The sequence below is a fragment of the Macrotis lagotis genome, chromosome 4, assembly GCF_037893015.1.
Source record: "Macrotis lagotis isolate mMagLag1 chromosome 4, bilby.v1.9.chrom.fasta, whole genome shotgun sequence".
In the NCBI taxonomy this organism is placed as follows: domain Eukaryota; kingdom Metazoa; phylum Chordata; class Mammalia; order Peramelemorphia; family Peramelidae; genus Macrotis; species Macrotis lagotis.
This window is the reverse complement of record NC_133661.1, coordinates 3,271,327-3,298,480: the sequence shown is the minus strand read 5'-3', so window position 1 is coordinate 3,298,480 and position 27,154 is coordinate 3,271,327.

The window sequence follows — 27,154 nt, the reverse complement described above, 5'->3', positions numbered from 1 at the left end:
TCAAGTTGACAACAATAATAAAAGATAATATTAACATTGTAGGAGTTAAGGGGAAACAACTCCTATTAATTCACTTTTAGCACAGACATGTTTTATCTGAACATTCTGGAGAAAATACAATTTGGGAATGCACAAGAAAAGTTGTTCTACTCTTCATGCTCTTTTATTTAACTCTCCCACTTCCAGTATAGGCCAAGGAGGCCAATGACTTAAAGCTGCAACATTTAATAGAATATCCTTGTCAAAAGTCTGCAGTAACAAAAATTCAGAAATAAACAGTCCTCTTTGACTTCATGAACATATTATTGAAGATAAATATAATTAAAATGATTATATCATAAGAAATTCTTAATGTGAGGAATTTAGTGAATCATAAAAAGATGTATATGAAATGACTCTGAATAAACCTAGTAGAACCAAAATGATACTACTTATGTATTTTCTCCTCTCCAAGATAAGGGTGGACCATATCAAATGATTACCATTATTTAAATGTAACATACAATAAAATGCTGCAAAACTAAGAGCTGTTATAATAACCAATCTCTTTAGCAGAGAAAAGATAAAGAAATATGCTTTCTGGCCATTGGTAGAGAGGTAGAGTTTGGAAGTAAGGGAGGAGGCAGAGGAGAAAAGGGTGAGACTAAAATGTAGAACACTACATATATTATTAAATATGGTCAATTAATCAATTTTTTTCTCATTTTATTATTTTCTTCTGGGAAAGATAGTCGAATGAACGATTTTGGTGTTAAAATGGGATTTAAAATAACATTTTGCAGGAAAGTGAATCAAAACACTAAAACTAAAATGTGTAAAAAGCCTCTTGGATTGATCACTGGGGGCCAATGTACTTATTTTCTTTCTCTGAAAAAATGTTCCTTAGTTTGTTGGAGGTTGAAAGATTTCTGCCAATAATGTGGACAAATGAGTCATGACAAGGAAAAAGGGCAAAGATTATCAGTGGATATTGGTTTTTCCACTGGAGCAGATGTATGGGAAAGTCAGTCCAAAACATGTATTAAGCAATTAGTATATGCCAGGCCTTTACTAACTGTTGAGGATACAAAGAAAAGCAAAAGATAGTCCATGATCTCAAGGAACTGGGAAGATGAGAAAAGAAATAGGTACAAATAAACTAGAAGCAGGATAAAAAGGAAATAATCAGACGCAAGGCACATTTCACATTTGAATAAGATCATGACATCAGGGAGGTGATAGCATGACAGGCACATGCACTGGATTTGAGTGGGGGGGGGCTGGGCTAAGTCACCAGCCTCACTTTCTCCTCCATAATCATGTGGGTCCAGTGGCCAGATTTGAATCAGGATGACTGGAGATGACCCTGGATGCAAGGCAATCAAGGTTAAGTGACTTATCCAAGGTCACAAAGTAAGTAGCAAGTGTCTGATGTAAGACTTGAACTCAGGTCTTTCTGGCTTCAGGGCCAGTGGTCTAGTTGCCCCACATGGGGAATAGTTAATAAAGAGGCCTCATGTTGGGCTCCAGATTATCTTTTGAGATTAGTAGCAAGGAAACCAGTACTATTATGCAAATTCATGATTGGGGGAGAGGGGTTATAAAATGTAAGGAAACTGGAAAAATAGGAATGGGAAAGTTTATAAAGAATTTTGGACATCAAACAAAGGATTATATATTTGATCCTGGAAGGAAACTAGAGTTTGTTGAATAAGGGACAAGGTGTGGCACAGTCAGAACCCACTGGGAGAGAGTTTTGGCAGATAGACTAATCAAAAGCCTATTGAGGGCAGGCTAGTTGGCTCAGTGGATAGAGTACCAGCCCTGGAGTCAGGAGTACTTGAGTTCAAATCTGGCCTCAGACACTTAATTAATTACCTGTGTGGTCTTGGGCAAGTCACTTAACCCCACTGCTTTGCAAAATCCTAAAAAAAGGCTATTGAAATATTTTAGAATGAGTGAATGAATACCGGTATCAAAGTAATAGTTACAGAAGACAGAAGAGGGGCATATCTGAGAGATGTTTTGAAAGTCAAATTGACAAATTGGATGTGGAGAAGGATGAAAGAAAATGAGAGATCGATGATGACACCTAAAGTTGCAAGCCTGGGTTACTGGGAGGAAGCACTATCATTAACATTCATAGGGTTGTTAAGAAGATGAAAATATTGGGGGGGGCATGTGATAATTCCATTTGGGACACATTATAGAATATCCAGAAGAATGTCCAATAGGATATTGGAGATTTGAGTCTGTAGCTCAACAAAGAGGTTAGAGATGGATATGTAAGTCTGAATTCCCTTTCACTTTATTATTGTCTAAATACGCACCCTGAAAATGGGGGATCATGCTATAATACTACCAGTGATCAAAATACTGAATCAAGATGAAAATCATTTTCATTATTATTATGTCATAAAAAATAAATCCAAACTAAAACTCCAGAGTAATGAGAGAACTGCAGATTCCAACTATCCCAATGACTGCCCTTTGTGAGTTCCATGTCACCAAGCAGTAGGGCTCCCAGATACACAGTCTCTTTGTGGCCCCTAAATTGCTATTTATAATCAAAGTTGTCCTGGTCTTTCTTATGATTTATGATCTTGAAATTGCTTACACAAGAAAAGATTTTGAGATGGATCCACTCAAATAAAAAAAAAAACTTCCCATTTTAAGATAAAAATATCCTTGATCCCAAGAAGAGATGTTAAAAATGAGGATGATGAAGGGATTAATTATAATAGTTTGAACAATTAAAACTTCATATAAAACTAATTAAAAGTTGTGTCTCATTTGGATCTTTGAACCCAAAGGTCATTACTGTGCCCATTTCTTTCCCAGTATTTGTATATCATTCTTTTCAGTCCTTCTGGGTGTTAAAGAGCCAAAGATGAATTGAGGATTCAACCTTTGGGTCTTTGCAGATTTTGTCTATCCTCTCTGACCTGCTCCATACTCATGCCCTCTGGTCTGTAATGCAAGTGACCCCAGGTATCAACATTAAATTTTCATCTGTCTAGTGCATGTATCTGAGAGACTATTAAGTCAAAGGGAGGACACGTTTAGCCCCTTTCATTCACCTTCTACATCGAGATGACATAAAATTAAAGTTGATATCAGGGATGACCTTGAGATGGTCAATAAACTATAAAATATGCAGACTGGGTAGAGAGGAAAAGCATTTGAGAAATATGTGGGGGGGAGAAAGGGCAGGAATAGAAACAATTTTACTAACTTTTCCCAAATAATGAGGAGATTTATGGGCTAATGGTCTGCGAAAGAACGTTATTTTTTTTAAATCTCCATTCAATATGAAGACAGCATTTCCTACAAGAAAATAGGCTTATGTTCTCTGCTATTTAAATTCAACTCTGTTCCAGTGTAGCAAACACTGGCCATATTAGGGAAGTGTACTTAGCTGAATCTTGAGCAGAGGAGAAGAGACGTATGGCTAGTAAAGAATGCTAGGACTCAAAAGGACATAGAAATGATCTTGATCTCAAACAGGAAAACCTAGGGCATCCACATTTTGTCAGAACTGAAGGCTTCGATCATTGTGGGGGATGTCCAGTGTCCCCACTGATTCAGTGAGAAACTGAATAGAAAAAAGACACAGGAGGGTAGAAATTGCAAGAGAGGAATTCATCCGGGGATCTGAATATTTAAAGGAAAAACCCACAAAGTATGTAAGCAAAGATGCAAGCTTGTGAGAATTGTACCCTTTGATCTGGTCACAGAATTCTGTGCACTTTCCCCCAAGTCCTGAGTACAGGATTTGTTTTGTCTAACTCAGTACTGGTCTTCGCACCTGCATACATGTGGATAATATTTTCAAGCATATTTTCTTCCCAAGTTGGACCCCCTCCATTCTCAGGGCCCTTAGTGTTGCATACATTTTCAGGGTTCATGGAGAAATGTAATGGAGCAATCTTTGAGCATGCGTCCCACAAAAGCAGGTGCCAGCTAAGGGAAGGCCTGGATCACAGATTCACATTCTGCTCCAGTTCTCTACAGATCATCACATCATAGAGGATGCAAAGTACAGGAAGAAGGGGAAGGAAGGAAAAAGGAGCATGCCAGGAGTTTGGGGGATAAAATATAAAAATCAAAAGCTTACCAGAAGATGATCAGTAGAAACTATTATTGTATATAATTGGAAAACAAATAAAGTATTTATGTAACAAAAAAAAGAAAAAGGATCATATAAAAGTTGTGAACTTGGATGACAGGAAGGATGTTGGTGCTCCCCACGAAAATAGTAAAGATTAGAAAAGGGAATTCTTAGGGAAGACAATCAGATTCTGTTTTAATTTGTTTTAGAAATAGTGAGATGAGTATATTTGTAAGTAGCAGGGGAGGAGATATTTTGGATATGAGTTAAAACACAAGAACCCAAAAGAGAGAGGGTAGGGTTTAGATTATACTAGTATACAATCATCAAAATGATTTCTTAGTGACTTTTTAAACTAAAAATTAGAAAAAAATCAGCAGGCAATGGAAACAAGATGTATAAGCAAGGAAAGACAACAGTCCAGTTACCCAAGACTTGAAAAGTCTGGAAAGCACTTGGCAAAGAAGAATGAATTCACAGGAATTCTCTGGGAAAATGGGAAATTAATTTGGAAAACAAGGCAAGGAAAGACTCGCACTTTTTTACCACTGAGTGCTAGGGGCTTCCAATTGATTTGTGATCTCAAAGTGTTATCTCCATGGATGCCTAGTCCTGCTGCTATAGGTTCCACTCCCATATTGCAAATATCAATTCAGCTTGTATTTATCAAGGTTTTTTCCCCTTTTGTACTTGTCCTCATCAATCCTATGGAGAGGTTTCATTCAACATGCTTGAGGCAAGGTTTGGAGGGCTCTTGAAATTGGGGGTCTCTGCCTTTATCCCTGTCTTGGCATCTGCTATTAACTCCACTTTATTAATTATTACCTATTTACAAGTTGGTACATCCTTGATGCCTTTTCCTTGTTATTAAGTTCCAACCTACACGTAGCTCTAAGGAATTTGAGGCAATGCTACTTCAGTTCTTGGGACACAACAGACACAGTGATGATTCCTTGTTATAGAGTATCATTAGAAACGTGTCGCTGCTATTGCTGCTGTTCTTGTTTTTGTTGTAGTCGTAGAGCCTTTATTATAGAAATGACTTTAGATCACTAAAAGTCCTCCAGAATTTTCCAGTTTTCAATTTCATCCACTAACTTAGGCCAGCTCAATTGTCAGTCCCAAATATAGTTACAGATGTCAGAGTCATTGGAGTATCCAGACACATTTATATTGTTTTCTAGATGACAAGCATTCTTTATCCATCTTTCTCATTGTCCAGTTGGGCAAAATTATTTTCTCCTTATGATGCACTTCATTTAGCAGATTTTGTAGTATTCTCTGGCTTAATAAGTTTATTACAGCATTACCCTCAAACACCTGAAACGGGTATATGGGATGATCAAATGGGGGATATTTTATCTGAAAAAACCCATTACATGTCACCCACTTATTTTCAGCCAGAACAATGACTACTGTCAGAACATGACTGTTGGAACAATAGGCAATAGCTGCTGAGACTGACAGTGACCCTGCTACCTGAACTCATTCAGCAGTCCTCCTTGATTTTAAACATGCAAGGCACCACCTCAAGATTACTCAATTGCTGAGCTCTGGACCAACCCCCTGACTCATTTACATAATTGTCCACTATCACATCCTAAGGTGTTCCATTGGGACCATCTGCCCTGGCTGCCTCAGCAAAGCCTAGATCTGGACCATGCCCATGCTTCTAGAAGCTCCCTGTATAGACAGTCATTTAGTCTGGTTTGCCACTGCTGCTGGAAGGCTGAGTTTCTCCATACAATCTTTTTTTGTCCTCTGCTACCTTTAAAAAAGATAGAACAATAACACATTATGTGGTTGTCATTTTTTCAATGTTTCTATAATTCAGCCCTAACCCATCAGAAGATTAGAAGGTCACAATATTTTTAAAAAACGAATGGATAAAGCACTTATTAAGCAGCTTCTATACTATGAAAAGCATTGTGCTAAGGTCTGGAGATTCATATAGATAGAAGACAATTCCCTACTGTCTAGAAGCTCCTATTCTAGTGGAAAAGACAACATAGAGGGAATATTTCAGCTGCAAGTCAATGGAAAGGTCCCAGGATTCTTAGAGTATGATGGCAAAGCTGATGGTATATCCTTTTCTTTCAATGTCATTTCTATAAAAAAATCATAGCACTTTCTGATGTTGAATAATTTGTTTGTAACAAGGACTAAGGTGGCAAGAACTTTTCTTTCCAGGTCTTCAGTAATTGTGGCTGAAGCACATTCAGGAACAAGTGCCAGACTCCGTCACTTCTCAAGATGATGGATGAGTGTATCTAGTGAAAAGTATTGATGCTCATAAGGCTCTTATACTCAGGATACCAAGCTACTTGAGTTGACTCTCTGGCACCTGATTTTCTTCAGGGCTCCTTCCTATTTCAGCTAGCCTGGTTTTCTTGCCCAGCATGTGGCAACTTGTTGGCAGCCAAAGAGGATGGCTTGCCCTTTCTCCATAAGAGTTGCTTCTCAGAAAGATTGCTGTGAGGAATGGAAGAAAGACCATGGGTCTGATGGGTCCTGCTACTCTTAGGACCATTTTGCTCATATGCCTATTGGTGATAACTGGCCAGAAGTTGTTGCCAATGGTGATAAAGAAGATAGGCATCTTTGCCATAATGGTGGTTGTGGGGAATGGGAATATAATAGGTAAAGCAATTTAGGAGATGTTGCTGTTCCCTCAGGGTCCTAGGCTCTCTCCATCAAGGATAGAGGAAGCATGGTAGTCCAAATTGTGGTTTTAGTTTGACTCACCTGGCAGAAACTGCCTCCTGTCGATTTAAGACTCCTTACTTCACCTAGCCTGGCAGAAAATTAGTCTTTTACTCTGTATTAGAGAATACAACTGCCTCTGTATCATTGTTGTGAATAACCCATAGAAGGCTTAATGGGTGTCAATGCTGCAACTTATAAACTGTGGAGAAATCTATGGAGACACAGAGTAAACAATGATGTCAAGAAATTGTATGGTAGGAAGATGAAAGATAAAAAGTGAATAGCCAGTATAATTTGTCAGTTTGGGAGAAAGAAAAGAAAGGTCTCCTCCAGGATACTGGGAGATTCCTCTGTGACATATTTATGGGAAGACATAAAAGAGTTACAGATGATGGACTGTTCAAGGTGGAATGTGATCTGCATCATTGGAAGGAACTTCAGAATCTCTATTTGAGATCAATTTGATTATCAATTCTGTTAAAACTGTATTCATTAAATATTTTAATGATCAAAATTGTCAATATTGTAAAAGGACTCCCTCAGGAGGCTGTGAGTTCCCATTCACTGAAGTCTTCAAGTGGACTAAATGCCCACCCACCAAGCCTGTTGTAGGAAAAGATACTTGTTCAGATAAAGAATGGACTAAGTGCCCCCTTGAGATCCTTTTCAGAATTGAGATTCAATGACTCTGATTTATCGATTGTGTGGTACTGAGGTTTGGTGAAAATTTTAGTACTTGGGGCAGCTAGGTGGCAGGAACTGGCCTTGGAGTTAGGAGAACCTGAGTTCAAATCTGACCCCAGACACTTAATAATTACCCATCTGTGTGACCTTGGACAAGCTACTTAACTCCATTGCCTTGCCAAAAAAAAAAAAGAAAGAAGAAAAAGAAAATGTTTGTACCAAATTATTGTGATGAACAATAATGACTAAATACTTTCCATAATTCTGAAAGGAAATGGATTAGTAGATAAAAGCAGGTAGGAGAAACAAGCAACATATTAACAGATGCCATTGACAATGAGGACAACCCCAGCCAAATAGGAACATTGGAAATGCTCAGATCACATTGATGAGCATAGCAGGAAAAAAATTTAACACTGGGGAGTCAGTTGCTTTCAGTGACATTTAAGACTTCCCAAAACACCTCCCTAGCCTATCTTTCCAAGATGTTTTTTTGTCCTGACATCGATACTCTTCACATCAGCTGTGGTCCAGCCACCCTAGTCTACAGCTGTTTACCAAACTTGACATTCCATTTCCCAGCTCAGTGATTTCCTATATGCCTATCTCCCCATTGTGAGAGTACATTCCCTTCTAAGCTTTATCTTTCTGAAATTTTTCTCATCAATATTCATCTCAGGCACCAATTCTTCCATGAAACTTTTCTTGATGATGGTAGCTAAAAATGTTTCCCTCTTCCTAAATCTTGTCACATATATAGCATTTGGCTTCCCTCCTACCTTACCTGTCTAGGGCAGCAGACCTCCTCAGCCTTTACTGAGTGTCTCAGCTAGTATTAGCACTTTTCGGTGTGCAGAGATTGATGAGACTCTTCTAGGAGAAAAATGATTATTTACCATGGAAAGGCCTTGGAGACCCTATGGGATATTTGCAGACACTTTCTATCTTGTTTTCTTCATCTAGTAATGTGGTAAAGTGGGGTGGGGCTTCTTTGATTGGATTCAGAAATCTAGAAAGTCTTGAGTTAGCCCAAGACCACTCTCTTGCTCAAGTCATTCAACTACTTTATTCATGATCTACTCCAATGCTTAGGCTGTTTGTCCTTCATTCTCAAAGAAGATCATTATATTTGGGAGATAATGCCATGACAAGCACGTGAGTTAGATTTTAAGTAAGGGAGTGTTGTGCAAAGTCACCACTCTCTCTTTCTCTTCTGAAGCCATCTGGATCTAGTGGCTAGATATGGATCAGGTTGACTGGAAATGGTCCTAGATGCTTTGGGAATAAGTGGGGGAGGGGATGTCATGCAGGAAATGAGTTAAATGTGTTTTCCCAGTGTGTGGAGGAAAAAGCTTTGTAATTTATTTTTGTTATAGTTTTGAAGTAACGTTAAACAGTTAAATAGAAGGGAGGTAGTAGTCACTGACACTTAAAAATGTGTTAATGGGACACAACCAGTTAAGGTTTGAACTACCCCCCCCCCCACAATGAGAATACCTCACAACTATTAGGGGAAATAATAGCCCACCAGGCTCTGGGAGAGTGAGTCAAAGCAATGCTCACAATACTTCAGTTGTGTTTAGCTTTTTAATCTGTTGATTCCTCTCTCCCTCTCTCCTTAAACAGATTGAAATTCAGCTCCTTCAAGGTAAGGATGCTACCAATAAAACAAACAAAAAAAGTATTTGTAATACCCAATGCCTAGAATAATGCCAGACAAATAGTGAGCTGCTGAACCCATGTTGAATTGAATGGAAATGAGAATATAGTGAAAGGTTGGTGATGCAGCAGGGGAAAACTTCAAGGTAAGTCTGATGAATTTGAATTTGCCCCAATAGACAACTGACAGCCACAGATATCTTGGGAATAAATTAAGACTATGATGAAGGTAGTCTTTTTAGGAAATTATTCAGCTGGTAATACACATCATTTTTTGCCATAAGCATTACACTTTAGGCAAAGAAAGTAGTTCATTGTCTTTGGCTATAGTTCATATGTTCATTAATAAGCATTTGGGTTTGGGATGGAAGCTGTGAACATGACAATAGAGTGACTTGGGTAAAGAAGACTTATCTGGAATAAGTGATTTAGCCATGGCCATCACACAGCTGATATATGTTTAAAGTAGGATTGAGAGGCACATTTCCCTGAACTGAGTCCAGGGGTATCTATCACCAACTTGATGCTAGATAGCTCAGGATAAAGTCCAAGGGAGATGACCAATGAGTCGAAATCTTGGATACATTGAAGTGAGGATTCTTATGATATATTTCATGATTGTTCTCCACAACTGTCTCCAGTTATTGTTCCAACAGCACTGTCATAGAACATCTGGGTTCCAGAAATCCTGTTCATACCAAATTTTCACCATTTTAACTCCTATATAAAATCTTATTGATTCAGTGTGGAACTGTAGAGGTTTGGATTAGCACTTTTTCTTATCATTCAAGAATTTTTGCATCATTTCATCCAGTGAGTGGTAATAGCCTTCCCTCCTTAAAACATAGTTTCTCCAGTCATTTACAAATTACATATTTCCCCAGGGATCTGGAATAATAAAGATACCTTGATGTACACATCCTGCTGAACTGTCTCTATCTGGTAGCTTCCCCACTGATTTAATCCCACAAAGAGAAAGCTCTTAGATTATTTTTGGACACATTCTAAAATGATTGTAATTAATCAGAGGTTTTTGCTCACTTTTAGATGTCATAACAATGATACTATACAGACCTCTATGAAAATTCTTCCAATCTGCTTATTTGCTGAAGTTTTTGTTTATGCTCTTTTTCTAAGTCTTACACAATTTAAATATACTGTATGTGAAGCCAGTGCAATTTGGGGGAAAAAGTTAGATTGTGGCACTTGAATGGGTCAATGTGTTTTTTTAGAAAATTTTTCCTCCCTGGGGGATTTCTTATTTAGACTGTGCATGGCAGTAATGGTAGGAAATGACTATATAATAACTACTTTTGAAAAATGCATATCTGTTTGGGTGACAGCATGACCTTATTTTCATTGATATTCTTAAGATTCTCAAAGCTTGGGGTCCTATTTTTTTTCTTGATATGATTTTATTTTTATGTCACAATCACTTTCTTATTCCACCAAAATATTCTTTCCTATTAGAGAAGGGAACAGCTGAAAAATCTCTTTCCATAAGATGACTGTGGGTAACCTAGGCTTGCCATACCTTCTTCACTCTCAGGACTCCCAAGAAACCCAATGCCTATGGGCATCATTGCACTCTAGCTCATTCCAGCTGACCTTCTTTATCGGCTTTGTTCTCTTGGTTCTGGGATTCTTGCATATATCATTCTCCTGAATCGGTTTTCCTTGCTTCACATTCTCATGAAGCGTTCCCCATGTTTCTCAATTTCTTCATATGTGTTCTTCCTTAAGGTGAGATGCCATTATAATCATAGGTTACAATTTTTCAGGAAATCTTAAGCATGAAATACTTTGTTTCAAAAGTTCATTTCTAATTTAGTAGTTCAGAACTTAGAGTATATATTCCCATTGGAACAATAGTATTAATAGTATTGAGCTTCTCTGGCTACCCCTGAAATACAAGTAAAAATCATGAGTATAAGAGCTGGACCTTCAATTGCATTGATCTAGAGAGCTCTCACGCAAGGAAGAACATCAGTTCCTTGCCAGTTGATAGTCTTTGGTTCCCAGAGCAGTGGGGTTAAGTTGTCTTAAGACAAAAATCCCTGGACATGTCAGAAGCAGAACTTGAATCCGTATCTTTCCATCTTCATGTCCAACATTATATCTACTATATTTATTGTTGTTCAGTCTTGTCTGATTCTTCATGATCCCATTTGTTTTCCTGACAGAGATAATGAAATAGTCTGGAATTTTCTTCTCCATTTATAGTTGAGGAAACTGAGGCAAAGTTAAATGACTTGCCCAGGGTCACTTAACTAGTTAGTGTCTGAGGTCAGATTTGGTCTAAGGAAGATCAGTCTTCCAAACTCTAGGTCTATCACTATCCACAGTGACATCTAGTCGCCCTAGTCTGCTATGTACACAGCCTGATAATTTAAAAAAAGTCTTCTATTTTAAAATAGCTACTTAAGATGGTTGAATGGGAGACAGAGGCATAAATAATGATATAGAAAGAGAAACAGAAAAACAGGGTCAGAGAGAGAAATATTTATGTATAGAAATATAAAGCATGTGTGTGTGTGTGTTTGTAAACACACATATGTATGGGCACTTATGCATGTGCATGTGAAAGTATGTATCTAGTTATATAAACATACAAATATCACATAAATACCCATACATCTATGTAATATATAATATATATGTGTATATGTATACACAGTTATAGAATTTTTACCTTAAATGGGTTTATATTTTGTGATTCTATGGAATATAGAAATATGTGAAAATGAGGCAATTTAAGGAGAAAGAGATAAATGTCTTTTTTTTTAGATTTTTCAAGGCAATGGGGTTAAGTGGCTTGCCCAAGGCCACACGGCTGGGTAATTATTAAGTGTCTGAGGCTGGATTTGAACTCAGGTACTCCTGACTCTAAGGCCAGTGCTCTATCCGCTGCGCCAGCTAGCCACTCTAATCAATGTCTTCTTAAGAAATAGTTAAGCCTTTATAACAGGTATTGCACAAAGGTACACAATTTAATTTAAAAAAAAAACACATCTCTTCCCTGAAGGAGCTTACAATCTAATGGGAGGAGACAATACATGTAATGAGGTTAGAATGGATGGTTGGGGCACTAGAAAACATTTAAACATACAAAGAAGAGAGCAGAAAATTCAGTTTCTTGTCTCTAGAAAAAAAATGGGGGTGGTGATGGATAAAGAAGAAATTATACTTGAGCTGAAACAAAGGGACAGATGGGGTGATTGAGGGAAGAGGTCCTTCTAGCAGCAAGCATATGCTAAGTATTACTTTGGACATGGCCTGGGCTATATAATTTATCAGTATCCTGATTTGATCTTGACAAGTCTGAGAAGTAGGTGCTATCATTATCCTCTTTTTACAGTTTAAAAAAATGAGACAGATAGAGGTTAAGTGACTTTCCCAGAGTCACAATGCTAGTCACTGTTAGAGACTGGCTTTTAATTCAGGTCTTCCTGACTCCTACTCACAAACTTTTTCCACTGTGCCACAACATAGTTGAGTCAAAGAAGTAAGGACAGAAAACCTGTGGTACAAGAAGAAGAAACAGAAAGCAAATGGAGGAGGGTATAACCATTTTATTGAAGGGAGGAATAGTTACCTGGGTAAGAACAGATTCCAGCACTGATAATTGGGCTTTTCGTAGGGTGAGTGCTACAGGAGAGCAGAGTGTTGTGGTTTCTATCAGTACTGAGTGTCCTTTGAGCTTTTCCATAGGGTTTAAGATTAATTTTATTGGTCAAGTTATATTTCTTCTGGAAAGTCAACCAGTCTCAACTGGGAAAGAGGGAAACCCAGTCTTGGATCCAATATCACAGCATTTTGTTTTAATTTGGGGGAAATAAAGTTAATTAGGGATTAGGGTTGGATAAGGATTAGGGTCAGAATTTGTTTCTTCTGAAGTTGCTTCTAGCTGAGTGGGGACAAAGACATCATCATCCACACCTATGGGTAAGGGTGGAACTGTTAGTATTTTGGGGCCCAAAGCAGCATCAGTAAAGCCTGGTCTTGTGTTTCAGACTTTTCTCAGCTTCAGTCACAACCAGTAAATTTGAACTACAAAAGGGCTAAGCAAAAAAGGGCCTTTACTGGCTTTTCTCATCATCCTTGTCAGTTATCAGTTCTTGGTTCCTATTCCCACTTTGGTCCCCATTGTACATGCTCTTCAATTCAGTTATTACATAAGAAACTACATCAAAAAATGTGAAATGAATTCTATGTGAATGTTTCCCCAGAACAATTCCAATCAATGTTTGGTATAATTCAGTGGGAAAAGTCAGGAGACACACCCTGGGTGTAAAGGGAATCCTGATTTCCAAGTTTTCTTTAAGTCCGTCCTTCCCTCAAGTCAAAGCTAAAAATCTCACTTTCTCTACCATTCTTGCTCCCCTTTAATTCTCATATCTTCCCATTGTGATCACCTCAAAGCAATCCTCCCAATATCTTGCCTAGATCCAGTTGTTGTCTATATCTCCCATTGATATTAAGGTCCTTGACAGCAGTAGCGATCTTTTGATTTTTTTTCCTTCCCCAGTGCTTTTCAAAGTTCCTGCCACACAGTAGAAACTTAATAAATGATTATTGATTGACTCACAAAACCTAAATTTTAAAAATTAGAACCATTAAAGGAATGGCTCAGGAAAAAATCATATTGCCATGCAAATCCATCATAAGATCATTTCAATTAAAAAATCACAATAAGGAGCAATTTTATTATAACCACAATTATAAACCTCCAAAAGAAGTCTGAGTGACTATAAAGACTGCATGCATGCGCAGAAGTCCTCACTAAAAAAATAAATTTTATGAAGAGGTGGATAACAGGACAAAAGAGAACTGATTCTTTAAAAACATAAAAAATGTAATGCTAAAATTTTAAAATAAAACCCAAATCATTAAAAACCCATATACATATAATATCATACATTATATCATATAATATCTATTATTATTTTAAAAAATGCTAACCTGATAAATAAGACCATGATGGAAAATTGAAGAGTCACTAATACATAAAAAATAACATAACACACAATTCACTGAAGACAATTTCAAGAAATCTTAAACTTTTGAAGGTACTTCAGAATAAGTAGACAAACTAGGCTGATAGAAATTTGCACTCAGTTTGAACTTATTAAGCACTTACAATAACATATGCTAAGAATAAAAAAATATAACCAGAGAGACAATTTCTTTCCTCAAAGAGCTTATGAATGGGGAAAGACAATACAGAAAAATAAATTGAAAAGGAGGAAGAGTAACACAGGATGGAGACCTACTCTTAGTATAACGTAAAATCTGTAGATAAAGAAATCATGACTGGTCTGAACAGCCACACTCAATGGAACTTCTGATAGGAGTCAGTCAATAAGAGAGACATTGGGGCTCTAGGAATAAAAGGTATATCTAGTATATGAATTCAAGAGCTCCAAAGAGCTTCCAGGATAAATGATTTGGTGTCATTTTAGAGAAAGTGACTAGTAGAGTTTGGAGAGAAGTTAATACCATCCGCAAAACCAAAGAGAAAGCTCATGTAAAACATGCTCAAAAATGTTCTGTTTGTCATTGTTCTTATTGTTGCTTCTAATGTAGTTATTTTAATAGCTTATACTCTTGTCAGAGGAAAAATGGCTAACTGGCAAGAGAATGGCCACATAATGTGGAACACTAGTTGTACAGAATTATGAATCAAGTATGAAAAAAGGAAAGATGATTTTGAAATAGGATATGCCAAGGCAAAGGAAAGTGACTTGAAACAAAAATGGGCATATCTCCCAAATATGAGAAGTATCTTATAGGATAAAGCTCTAATTTTAACAGAATTTATGATTTCTAAATTTATTTGAGAAACCCAGGTGCTTGTAGATGACTCAAAATATCAACTCAAGCGTCAAAAGAAGCCCAAGTCATAATAAAATTTTCTTTAAAGGGGTAGGAAAAGCTATTATACCTTTGAAATTGTATTATCTCTAAAGGTCAGTGATGGAGAAAGTGGCATAATTTTGGCTTGGAAGTTCACACAATGTAATTAAGAAGAAATACCTAGGGAAAGAGGGATAACTAAGAGAGGAAAGACTTTTTCTTGTAATTGAATTGAAAAGGAGAAGACATTGTATATGAAGAGAATAATAAAGTGCATTTCTTGTTAACTTTACTCTTAATAGAATTAAGACATGAAAAATTGCAAAAAAAGCCCAGAGAATATATTTATTAAAAATACAAAGGCTTTGTCAGATTTATGGAAAGGGAAGTAGTTTATGACTAAGAAAGAGATGGAGAACATCATTAAAAACAAACTAGATACTTTTGATTACATTAAATTAAAAAGCTTTTGCACAGACAAAACCACTAACCAAGATCAAAAGAAAAGTAGTAAATTGGGAAACAATTTTTACAATTAGTATTTCTGACAAAGAACTCATTTCTAAAATATACAGAGAACTGAGTCAAATTAAAAAAAACAAGCCATTCTCCAATCAATAAATTGTCAAAGGATAAGCAAAGGCAATTTACAGATGAGGAAATCAAAGAGATCTATAGTCATATGAAAAATTGCTCTAAATCACTACTTATTAGAGAAATGCAAATTAAAGTATCTCTGAGGTTTCACCTCACACCTCTCAGACTGGCCAATATGACCAGAAAAGATAATGATCAATGTTGGAAGGGATGTGGGAAATCTGGAACACTAATACATTATTGGTGGAGCTGTGAACTTTACACCTAAAGGGCAATAAAAATGGCAATATTCTTTGATCCAGCAATACCACTACTGGGTCTATACCCTGAAGAAATGACGAAAACGGGTAAAAACAATACTTGTACAAAAATAGTTATTGCAACCTTGTTTGTGGTGGCAAAGAATTGGATATTAAGCAAATGTCCTTCAATGGGGGAATGGCTTAATAAACTCTGGCATATAAATATATATATATATATATACATATATGTATATATGTATATATATGTATATGTCATGGAACATTATTGTTCTATTAGAAACCAGGAGGGATGGGAATTCAGGGAAGCCTGGAGGGATTTGCATGAACTGATGCTGAGTGAGATGAGCAGAACCAGAAAAATGTTGTACACCCTAACAACAACATGGGGGTGATGAGCAACCTTAATGGATTTGTTCATTCCGTCAGTTCAATAACCAGGGACAATTTGGGGCTGTCTACAATGGAGAATGCCATCTGTATCCAGATAAAGAACTGTGGAGTTTTAACAAAGATCAAAGACTATTACCTTTAATTTGGAAAAGTTATCTTATTATGTAATTTTGCTCTCTCTTATGCTTTGTTTCTTCCTTAAAGATATGATTTCTCTCTCCTCACATTCAATTTAGATCAATGTATACTATGGAAGTAATGTAAGGACTAACAGACTGCCTTCTGTTGGGAGTGGGGGAAGGGAAGTAAGATTAGGGGAAAAATTGTAAAACTCAAAATAAATAAAATCTTTCTTAAAAAAAAAGAAATACAATGGCTTAAGCCAGAAAATTCTAGGGGACACTGAGGTAGAGAAAATTTAATTTAAAAGAGAGGGGTAGATAGAGAAGTCACAACTGGGGACCAATCATTAACAAAAATGATCCTCTGTCCTCTATGCCTAGAACTTTGAACTTTGAGCTTTGAAATCCTAGGTATCATTCAGAATTTTACTGAATGCTACCTTCTGCAGGATGACTTTGTTCACCACCCATTTGCCCACTCCCAAACTAGAGTCTTTTCCTTCATGTCTACCTTCCATCTACTGTCAGTACTTTATATGTCTTATTTAATGTATGTGTTCTTTTTTTCAATTAGAATGACATAACTAGGAAGGAAGAAAGGGAGGTAGTAAGAGAGGGAAGAAGCAAGGAAAGTGCTAAGACAGATTTTGTATTTTGGAGTTGAGCCAGGAGAAAGGAAGAAGAAAAACATTGGGCTTACATGTTCACGTATTATTTTTCTTATAAAAAATGCAATACTGAGATAGAAACTTTATTTAATTTATTAAAAAACCTCACAAATGATAATCATTATTAGGAACATGATGGATGGTGTGCCTTATGCTTAATGTAGAGTTAATGTTTTTAATTGAAATAAAAGAATAGTATATCTGAATGAATAAGAAAATAAAATTCAATTAAAAAATTTTTTTATAAATAAGCATTTTTTTTCTTTTTCTATTTTGGCCTTTTTCTTTTTTTGGAGGCAACTGTAGTTAAGGCATTTATTTTCTCAACTTCTCACTTGCCTCTCCCACTCTATCCCACCTTAAAGAAACAAAAACATTTGTAGTGAATATGAATAGTTCATCAGAATAAACTCCCACATTGTTCATGTCTAAAAATTTCTCTCTTCTGAATCTTTTTTATTTTGGATTTTTGTGAGAAAATGGGGTTCATTGACTTATCCAAGGTCATATAGCTAAGTATTAACTGTTTGAGCTTGGATTTGAACTCAGGTTCTCTTGACTCAAGGTCCAATGCTCTCTTCACTATGGTGCCCAGTTGGCCCTCTTCTGAATCTTAAGTGTATCACCTCCTGGCAGAAGATGGGCAGCATGCTTCATTAACCATGCTCAGAAACTTTGATTAATCATCATATTAATAAGAGCTCTTAAAAGTCTTTGAAAGCTGTTTTGCCAAAGAAATGATGGAAGGGATGATTTCAAATGAACTTAGGAAAACTTCTATGAACTAAAGCAGAATACAATGAGCAGAACCAGAAGAACAATTTATAGTACAAAATAAGAAGGCAATTACCAATAAACCAATCAATTTGTTTCTTACAGGACATATATTTAAAACACAAATTCTTAGAAATCAGGACCAAGATTAGAACATATTAAGTCAGCCAAATGGAAAAAAGCAGCCTCAGTCATGATCTCAAATTCATTTTAGTTCAATTGAACATTTCTTAAACACCTACAACATATCAAGGAGTCTTAAATTCATGTATTTGAAGTTAATGATTCAAAAACAAAAACATTCCTTCGTTCCTTCTTTCCATCCTTCCTTTCCTCCTTCCTTCCTCCCTCCCTCCCTTCCTTCCTTCCTTCCTTCCTTCCTTCCTCCCTCCCTCCTTACCTCTCTCCCTTCCTTCCTTCCCTCCTTCCTTCCTACATTTTTTCCTTCCTAGTTATGACATTCTAATTAAAGAGACAGTATGTACAATAAAGATAAAATTTCCTACTCAATAGGTATAACCTGTATACAATTAGGTAAAATGAAGTAATTCTAAAGAGGAGAAAACTTTACATAAGGCCACAGTAAAAGCAGCAACTGTTCACAGAGGAAAATTATGAAACTAAATTTCTTCAAGAATGCATTGTCTTTGAAACAATAATGAATATAACATTGAAAGATAAAACTGCACTAACCTAAATTGGAATGAATTGACTCCAGGGATGATGGGCTTCCCCTCATTGTGGGTCTTTAGGTTGAGTAAACACTAACAGATATATGCTTGTTGGTTGATTTGATGAGAGTAATTAATGGTGTGTTATTATATTAATAACTAGTTATTGAGTTGTGATCCATACTTTTTTCCATCTATTTCTCTTAAAAACTCAAGTCCTAAAGAAATGTTAGTCAGTCTCTGAAGAGCAAGACTGAGTAATGAGAATACACCTAGCCTCCAAGGTACAAACTCATTCATTAGGTTGGACAGAACCGTACCCAAATAGGGAACCAAATTTCGAATAAGAGTAGAATCAGAATTCAGTCTAGGGAAAGCACCCCATGTTCTTAATCTCATCCATTGGTTTAGGGCAACCCAGCACAAGAAGGAGAAAATGATTAAGCCACATTCCCAGCAGGAGGAGTTGAAGACTTTTAACCCACCTCTTCATTAAATGTCCACAATCAAGGTTGAGTTTAATTTGTCTGGAGAATTCCCTTTAAGAAGGTATATATGTGATTTTAAGTGTTTCAGTCTCCTTAACCATCAATGTATTGATTATTCGCAAGCCTGGTTAATAATTTGATTATTAGTTACCCTGAAACTCTCTATTGGAGTTTCATTCATTACAAATACATAAAACATATTTTCTGCTGAAATTTGATCCTTCTATGGACATTAGATGACTATTGGTAATGAACTTTGAAGCAAGAATTTGAATAAAGTCTCAGCCAAAGGACTAGAGAAGTAGACTAAAAGAAAATCATTAAGATAAAATTAGATTTATTTCATGGTTACAACACTATGAGGAAAAGCAAAATTCACAAAATGTTACAACAAAATGGCAAAATCAAAAAAAAAATCATGTGATTACATCATAACACCCAGAAAAGTAATGTATATGTAAACTTTCATTAGCATTGGCATTGAAGATATTAGAATGAATAATATGAAAATTATACTTGTAAAACATGGATCTAGCATCATCTGCAATGCAGAAACATTGGGAGATTTGCCATAATGGAGAGTGGGAAAGCAATGGTGACCCTTCCTCCAATGTGGGTTTATAATGTTCTAAAAGTTTTTGTTTGAATATTTAAAAATATTGAAAACCATTCCTATTTGTAGAAGACACATGAACTAATGAAAGAACTAATTGTAGTTAAGTTTAAGTAAAGCAGAAAGAGTGGGAATAAAGATACAAAAGTCATTTATATATTACTGAGGAAAAATGAGAATGTTGTAGAAGATAAATTCCATTAAAATTCATGTCAATATGAACAATCTACCAAGGCACAAGTTAGACTTTTAGATATAGAAATAACAAATAATATTTCAAACATTATAGGAAGTTAAGGCAAATATTAAATGTTCATGGCTGAGGCAAATAAAGTATATTGAAATGAGGTGTATTAAGAAATTCATACAAATTAACAAATTCAGTACTATAGACATCAAGTATTACTAAAACTCAAAAAGAGCATTATAAAAGTCATTTGGAAAACAGAAAATGTATTGAATTTCAAGGCAAACAACAGTAAGGTGGTGGGGGTACAGCATTAGAGTTAGATGAATAGAAAAAGCCAGTGTTGTGCAATTTCTATCTAAAAGAGTCTTGGTTTTGTTCGGGGATTATAAATGTAGGTGAGTCAAATATCACCTGTCCTAAAGGAGTTTTCATTCTAATGGTAGAATGTAAAACATAAAAAGCAGATGAAAGTGGAGAAAGGGTAGAGCAGCCTTATGCAAAGATGTCAGGCAAGTGAAGGGGAGATCTAGACCCCAGGAGGTAAGTCAAAGATCACATATGAGAACTGAAAGATATTGTCACTGGCTCTTATAATATATTACAAATCACTGATCCTCAAAATGAATTGGTTTAATTTAAAAAAAAAGAAAAAAGAAAAGGAGATCAGGGAAATAGATTACACAACAAAACCCCCAAACAATCCAATACAGATCTGACAAAAGTAAGAATTGAGAGAAATTTCCCATTATTCAGCACAAACTTCTAGGAAAGCAGAAAAAAATGTAGAAGGAAAGAGATTTCAGGTATTCTTGGCAAGGGTCTGTGAGTTTTGATGGGAAAAATGCCCCCTTCTTTCAATAGAATTGGCTTCCTATTTTGTATTTTGTCCATGTACAAACACCCTCCATAAGTTTCAGCAGATTGCCTGAGGTGTTTATCACACACCCACTCACATTCGTGTACACAGGTTCAGAGCAGCCATTTATGACATTTAAATCATATAAAACAAGTCAGCACTACATTGCTACATGTCATTATACACGTCTATTAATATTTTTAATCAGTGAATGGAAGGGAAAGCTTTTCACAGCTATGGTTACAGGCAGAATTCATAACCAAACAAGTAATAGAGATGATCATGAAGATAAAATAGATGAAACAGAGAAAATGAAACCATTTTTACATGAATAATGGTAATGTAGCTCTAATTAAAAGAGGGAACATTGCAATAAGCATCACTGATAAAAGTCTGAAATATGAGGTCTAGAGGGAATTGACACAAATATCTAAGAAAGTCCCATTCTCCAGTGGATTACTGATGGCAGTAAAATTTTTAATTTGATAAACTTTTATTAAGCTCCTGATATATAAATAAATGAATGCACAAATGAAAGGGGAAAAACACATTTACTAAAGGCTTACAATATGAATAAGTATCAGTGAAGCAAGGCAATGGAGAGAGTGTCAACCTTGTTGTTAAAAAGAAATGGTTCAAATCCTAATTCAATCACTTGCTAGATGGACAAGTCAGATTCATTTGTCATCTCTCTGCCAGTTTCTTCTTCATCTCATCAGTAAAATGAGATAATAATAGTATCTCCCTTGCAATTTTTTTACAAAGATAAAATGAGATCATATTTGTAAGGCGCTATGTAAATGGTCTTACTGTGGTTGGTGTCGTTGTCATAGAAAAGAGAAGCAGTCCCTCCCCACAAGGAATCCCCATGTTATTTGTTGTAAAGAGCACATGAGGAACAGTGGAGGCAGCTATAGGACAAATGAGGAAATTCCTGTTTCATCCCCAGGTCAGATCTACACCAACATGGCAGACCATGGATTGGGAAGGTAGAAAGCCAAGGTTGCCTTACAAATAATATGCTCTGCACTGAGTACAGAGACAAAAAAGGGCAGAAAAGTTCTGCTTCCATATTTTCCTTGGGGATAAAATATATTTAGAACATAAAAAATAAGTCATTCAGAATTTTTTTTTATAATTTGGAACATTAAGTCCTAGCAATGACTTCTAGAAAGAGGTGATGTATGAGAGATGAAAGGAGCTGGGAGGTCCAAGAGCCAGAAGAAATGACAGTAAAACTTTTAGGCAAAGGAGACAGACTTTGCTAAGAGAACAAGACAGAGCTAGAAGGACACATGAAAAATAGCAAATAGATGATTTGGGCTGGCACGTGGAGTATATGAGGGGAAACAATTTTTAAATTTGTTTGAAAAGAATGATGAGATAAATTATGGAAGAATTTAAATGTCAAACTGAGCTGTTTATATTTTATCTTATTGGCAAGAAAGTGCTTTTGAAGTTTCTTGAATTAGGAGGAGTATAAGGAGCAGTGGATTTCAATACAGAATAAAATATTCTAAAAAGAAGAAATCAAGTCCTTTGGTGGTCAGATGAAAGAATGTACCATATCATGAATAACAAAGAAAATTTAAGTGACAAGAAATGCAATTTTTGTCATGCTAAATTGTCAGGGAATATAACAGATGGCAGAACAAGGTTGGAGGGGAGGTGAGAACATCTGTGCACTGATACACTCTTGATGGGTTTGTGAACTGTCAGATCATTCTGGGAAAATGGACTGCTTATACTCCATAGTCCAAAATCCAGTTATTTCATCTGGTCTCCAAAGGCAACAATGACATAAGAGAATGATCATGTATATCTTTTACAATATCTATCTACTGTGGATGTATATATACATATATATGTCATATCATATCATATATCAATCATGGCTATGAGTCACGAAAAGTAAAGTAGGAGGAATTTGGTAGGGGGGTAGAGAGAAGAAGCCATAGAATGTGATTGAGAACCAAGAAGAGAACAGAACAAGGGAAAGGATGATGACTGTGGAATAAATGTAAAGAGGACCAAAAATGGATGGTAAGCTGAATTGCAGTAGTAATCCCATTTACCTTGAACTCCATGTCTCCTTATCTCTGCCTCATAAAGATCCTTTCTTCAAATGTGGTTCAGGGACTGCTTTGTGTTTGATTCTCCTTAGTCCTAGTGTTATGCCTCTCAAGTTATCATTTTGCAAATATTCAAATTTATTCACTTGATAGTGATATTATTTATAATGTTTATTTATTTACTAGCACCACCATTGGAATGTAAGCTCTTTGAGGGGAGGAATAGTTTCATTTTTCCCTCATGCTCATCCATGAAGACACATAGTAGGTTTTAAACAATACTTGTTCATTGATTGATCAATCGTACTCCTGGAGAAGAGGTCATGCTGCATATGCCATTCCTTTCAGTTAAGAAATGAAGCATAATGGGTGTAAAATATTATTTGTTACCTAATAAATGTCCTCACAATCTGAAACATTTTAAGTGGTTTTTGTTAATAAGCAAAGTTTAGTGTGTGGAACAGAATACCAGGAGTGATTTTTATAAAGGGTATCAATAGCATTTTTAATATAAAGATAAATTAAAGTAAATTAATAATCATTCATTAAGATCGTATTATGAGAAGGGATGGCTAGAGATAGGAGAAGAACCAGAAGAAGGCATTCCCATGTAAAACCTACCATGAAGAGGATTGAGGAGACCATTGACAGCAACAGAAACTTCTGAGAGGTCAGGAAGAATGAGGGACAAACATATATTCAATTGGGTAATCAAGGATTATTGGGATTTTGGAGAGAAAAGTTTGGGGTTGGATCCGAGGCTGGAAGTTACACTATGGAGATGCAAGAGGAGAGTGAGAGGAAGAGGTGAGGAAAGGAAGCAGACCTATCTATTGCAAAAAGCTTTTTTAAGGAGTTTAGCTGCAAAAGAATAATTTAGCTTGATATGTTTTTGAGGCTGAGTGAGACATGGGCAAATTTTTAGGTAATAGAGAAGCAATTAAGTAGACAAGGAGAGACTGAAAAGAGTGAAAGAGTGGAGATGATAGAAGGAACAATCTACTGGAGACTATGGGATTAAATGGGATCACTTATCCTTGGCATTGGCTTTTTCAAGGAAAAGGGTCACTTCTTCCTGTGAGATGAGGGTGAAGAACAAGATGGTATCAGAATGCATCTAAGTGATGTGAGAAAAATATGAAGGTGAAATACCTGAATTTTTCTCTAAAATATGAGCCAATGTTTTTTAAATGAGAGTAAAGGGAGAAGGGTATCCAGGCAAGGGTTGGGGGATTAAAAAGTTTTTGAAGAGCCACTGTAGTACATTTATTATGGAGATATAAAAGCTTTATCTGATCATTAGGAAGGCCCAGTTGGGCTTATGTAACTTAAATTTATAATGAATCTTTGAACATAGTTTTATGATTTTATTCAGATGTATTATATTAATTTTGAGTAGGAGCAAAAGAAATGCATGGTGAAAGTGATATAACCTGAAGTTTGTTAGGGTAAGATCAGTGATACAATAAAGGGGAAGGCATCAAGACAAGAGAACAGGGTAGCTTTGAACTAGTTCACTAGGAGATCAAGATGAGGAACAGAGAAGAAGGTAGCTTGTGAAGGGGTGAGGGCATGGGAATGAACTGAAGGGTCAAGGCATTAGAGGTGATTGGAAAGATGAACAGGGTTAGAGATTGCAAGGCAGATGGAGAAGTAGAATTATCACAGATTGTGAATAGAAAAGGAAATAGCAGTTTATGCAGAGGTTGTTGGTGCCATTGAGGCTGATGACAACACCAAGGTTAAAAACATCTCTGTGTTTGATAGTGATGGGTAAAAGGAGCAGGCCATGGGAAAGGCATGCAAAGTTGCAGCAGAGGAAGGAGTATCTACATGTTTATATGTACATTACTATGAAGTCGGGTGTTGAGCCAGACGTAAGAATCATTGAGGAATGAAAAGTTCTATCCTTCAGGCCATTAAACCACAAAGGAAGCTATGGAAACTAAGAAGTCTGTTGAAGGACAATAGCATTCCAATCATGGGGTGAGTGTGTTGTGTGTGTGTGTGTGTGTGTGTGTGTGTGTGTGTGTGTGTGTATGCACATGCACACACATACATGCCGATGTGTAGGTCCGGGGTCCGGAGTTGCTGCATTGATAGCAGAGTCACAGAGATAGGAAATGAAGCAGAGTATCCCAGAAGTATGGTATCTGGTGCAAACACACCAGAATAATAGGATTGAAGCATGCAGAGGGAAGTAAGGACTAAGAAGACTGAGAAGGCAGAGAAATCAGTCAGAAAACCATTCCAGGAACTCAGGTGAAAAGTGAAAGGAGTGAAGTGAAGTCAAGAAGTCAAGAAGAAAAGTGAAGACTAATCCATCCTATAGGTTGGAAGTCACATGTGTGGGAATAAGGGGGCAAATACAAGAGAAGTAGTCAGTGTGGAAATGATCATATTTAGCAGCAGTGGATGTGGAGAATGAAATTGGAATGAGAAAGTAATGCTGACACTGAGGAGAACGGTGGGGTTTTCAATAGTGATAAAGATATTCATAATAGCAAAGGATTTTTTCCCTTATATTTTGTTTGATGCCTATGGAAAATGTTTGAGATTGAGATACATAGCATACTTTGGCTCCATCCCTTTTCTGTAAAATGGTATCCTTGAACTTCTATGATCTCTGAGGACACTTTCAGTTCCAAGCATCTACAACTATCAAGGAACAATTTAGAGATAAGGGATTGGAGTTTAGGGAAAAGTTAATGTCTGTAAATCATTTGGAATTCAGCAACAGAAGAGAGGAAAGTTTTGAACATAGCTGGGTTCTTCAAAAAAAGAGGGAAAAGCCTAGTCCTTGGAGAATGTCTTTTTTTGAGTTTGAAGGAGGAGAAAATATCAAAGGAGATGAAGAATTAGAGAAAAAGGGGTCAGAAGTGTCACAAAGCGAAAAATTCCAGAAGCTTAGTGAACTAAGTGAAGAGCTTACTCCCTGGTTCTCTGGTGTTACCTCTAGTCAAATCTCTCTCTCTCTCTCTCTCTCTCTCTCTCTCTCTCTCTCTCTATCTATCTATCTGTCTGTCTGTCTCTCTCTCAACAGCTCCACAGATTCCAATGTTGTCTTCAGAGCAATCCTATATCTCTCTGCTTCTTCCCCTTCCTGCTCATGGCTCTACCTCTGAGTTCAACTGGAGCCAGACTAATTCTTCTTCCAAGCGACAACACTTGAACACAGTTCTTGTTCTCTACCCCACAACCCCTGAGTCTTTGCCGACTAAGTATTCCCCTTGTGACTCTCCTGTTTTAGCGATGCTCTCAACAGATAGTGTCCTGGAATTCTGGACCAGCCCCTCCCCGTTCTATGATTTAATTGGTCAATCCCCTTTCTAATCAGCAATATGTCTTTATTATAGAAGAATCAATAGTAAATTTAACTATTTTGGAAATGGTAAGTATGATAGAAGCTAAGCATCAAGACATTTTCCAATGGACTCCTAAGCCCCTTGATTTTTCTGAAATCCCTAGTGGAGAAGATTCACAGTTGTAGGATAATAAGATTTAGACCTTGGAGATCATCGAGTTCAAGCGCCTCATTTATAGAGCAGAAAATGAGACTCAGAGAAATGGTGAAATCACCAAGCTGAATCTCAATTCTGAGATTCTAGTGTTCTAGGAAAAAAGAAGGCAAGAGTAGCCTTTTATAAAATTTCTGTTTTTACTCTGTATTACCAATATTTTCAGATTATCCCTTCCACTTTAGAGCTTTCTTATAGCAAATAAACCAATTAAGCAATACTAACACTACAGTGACCTCGTCTGAAAATATAAAGATTCCATACTTGTAGCACCTCCTACCCTATGATAAAGAGATTTTTTTAATTAATAGAAATCTAGCTTCTCTTCCTTTCACCTTCAGCTCATTAATGAGAAGAGAAAAATAAATTCATTAGGACAAATTTGCACCAATTTCCTCATTGGCTGTTCTCAAAAATATATGTGTCTTTCTCTGACCCCTAAATCTCTCTGAAGAGATGGATATCATTTTTCAACATATGTTGTTATACCGATCAATTCTTTTTAGAGTTTCAAAAGTGCTGATCTTATGGATTTATTACTGAATTATCATAATAATAATAGCAATTATACAGCTCATCTCAATCTATACAAACCACTCTACATATTATTCATTTGATCTTCCTAGCAATTCTATGATTTAGATACTTTTATTTTCCCCATTTTATAGATAAGGAAACTGAGATAGGCAGCACTTGTATGACTTACTGAGGTTTGTATAGTTTCTAAGTGTCTGAGGCAGGGTTTTAACTTAGATCTTCCTGACTCAAAATCCAGTGTCATCCATCATGCTGGTTCAACACATTATCTTGTTCATCAGTTTATAAAACATTTTAAATGTAAAAATATCACATATAATAGTATTGTATTAAAAATAAGCATAGTCACTTCTCTATGTTTTCTCCAAGATGTCAATATCATGTTTTATTGTCTTCTTCC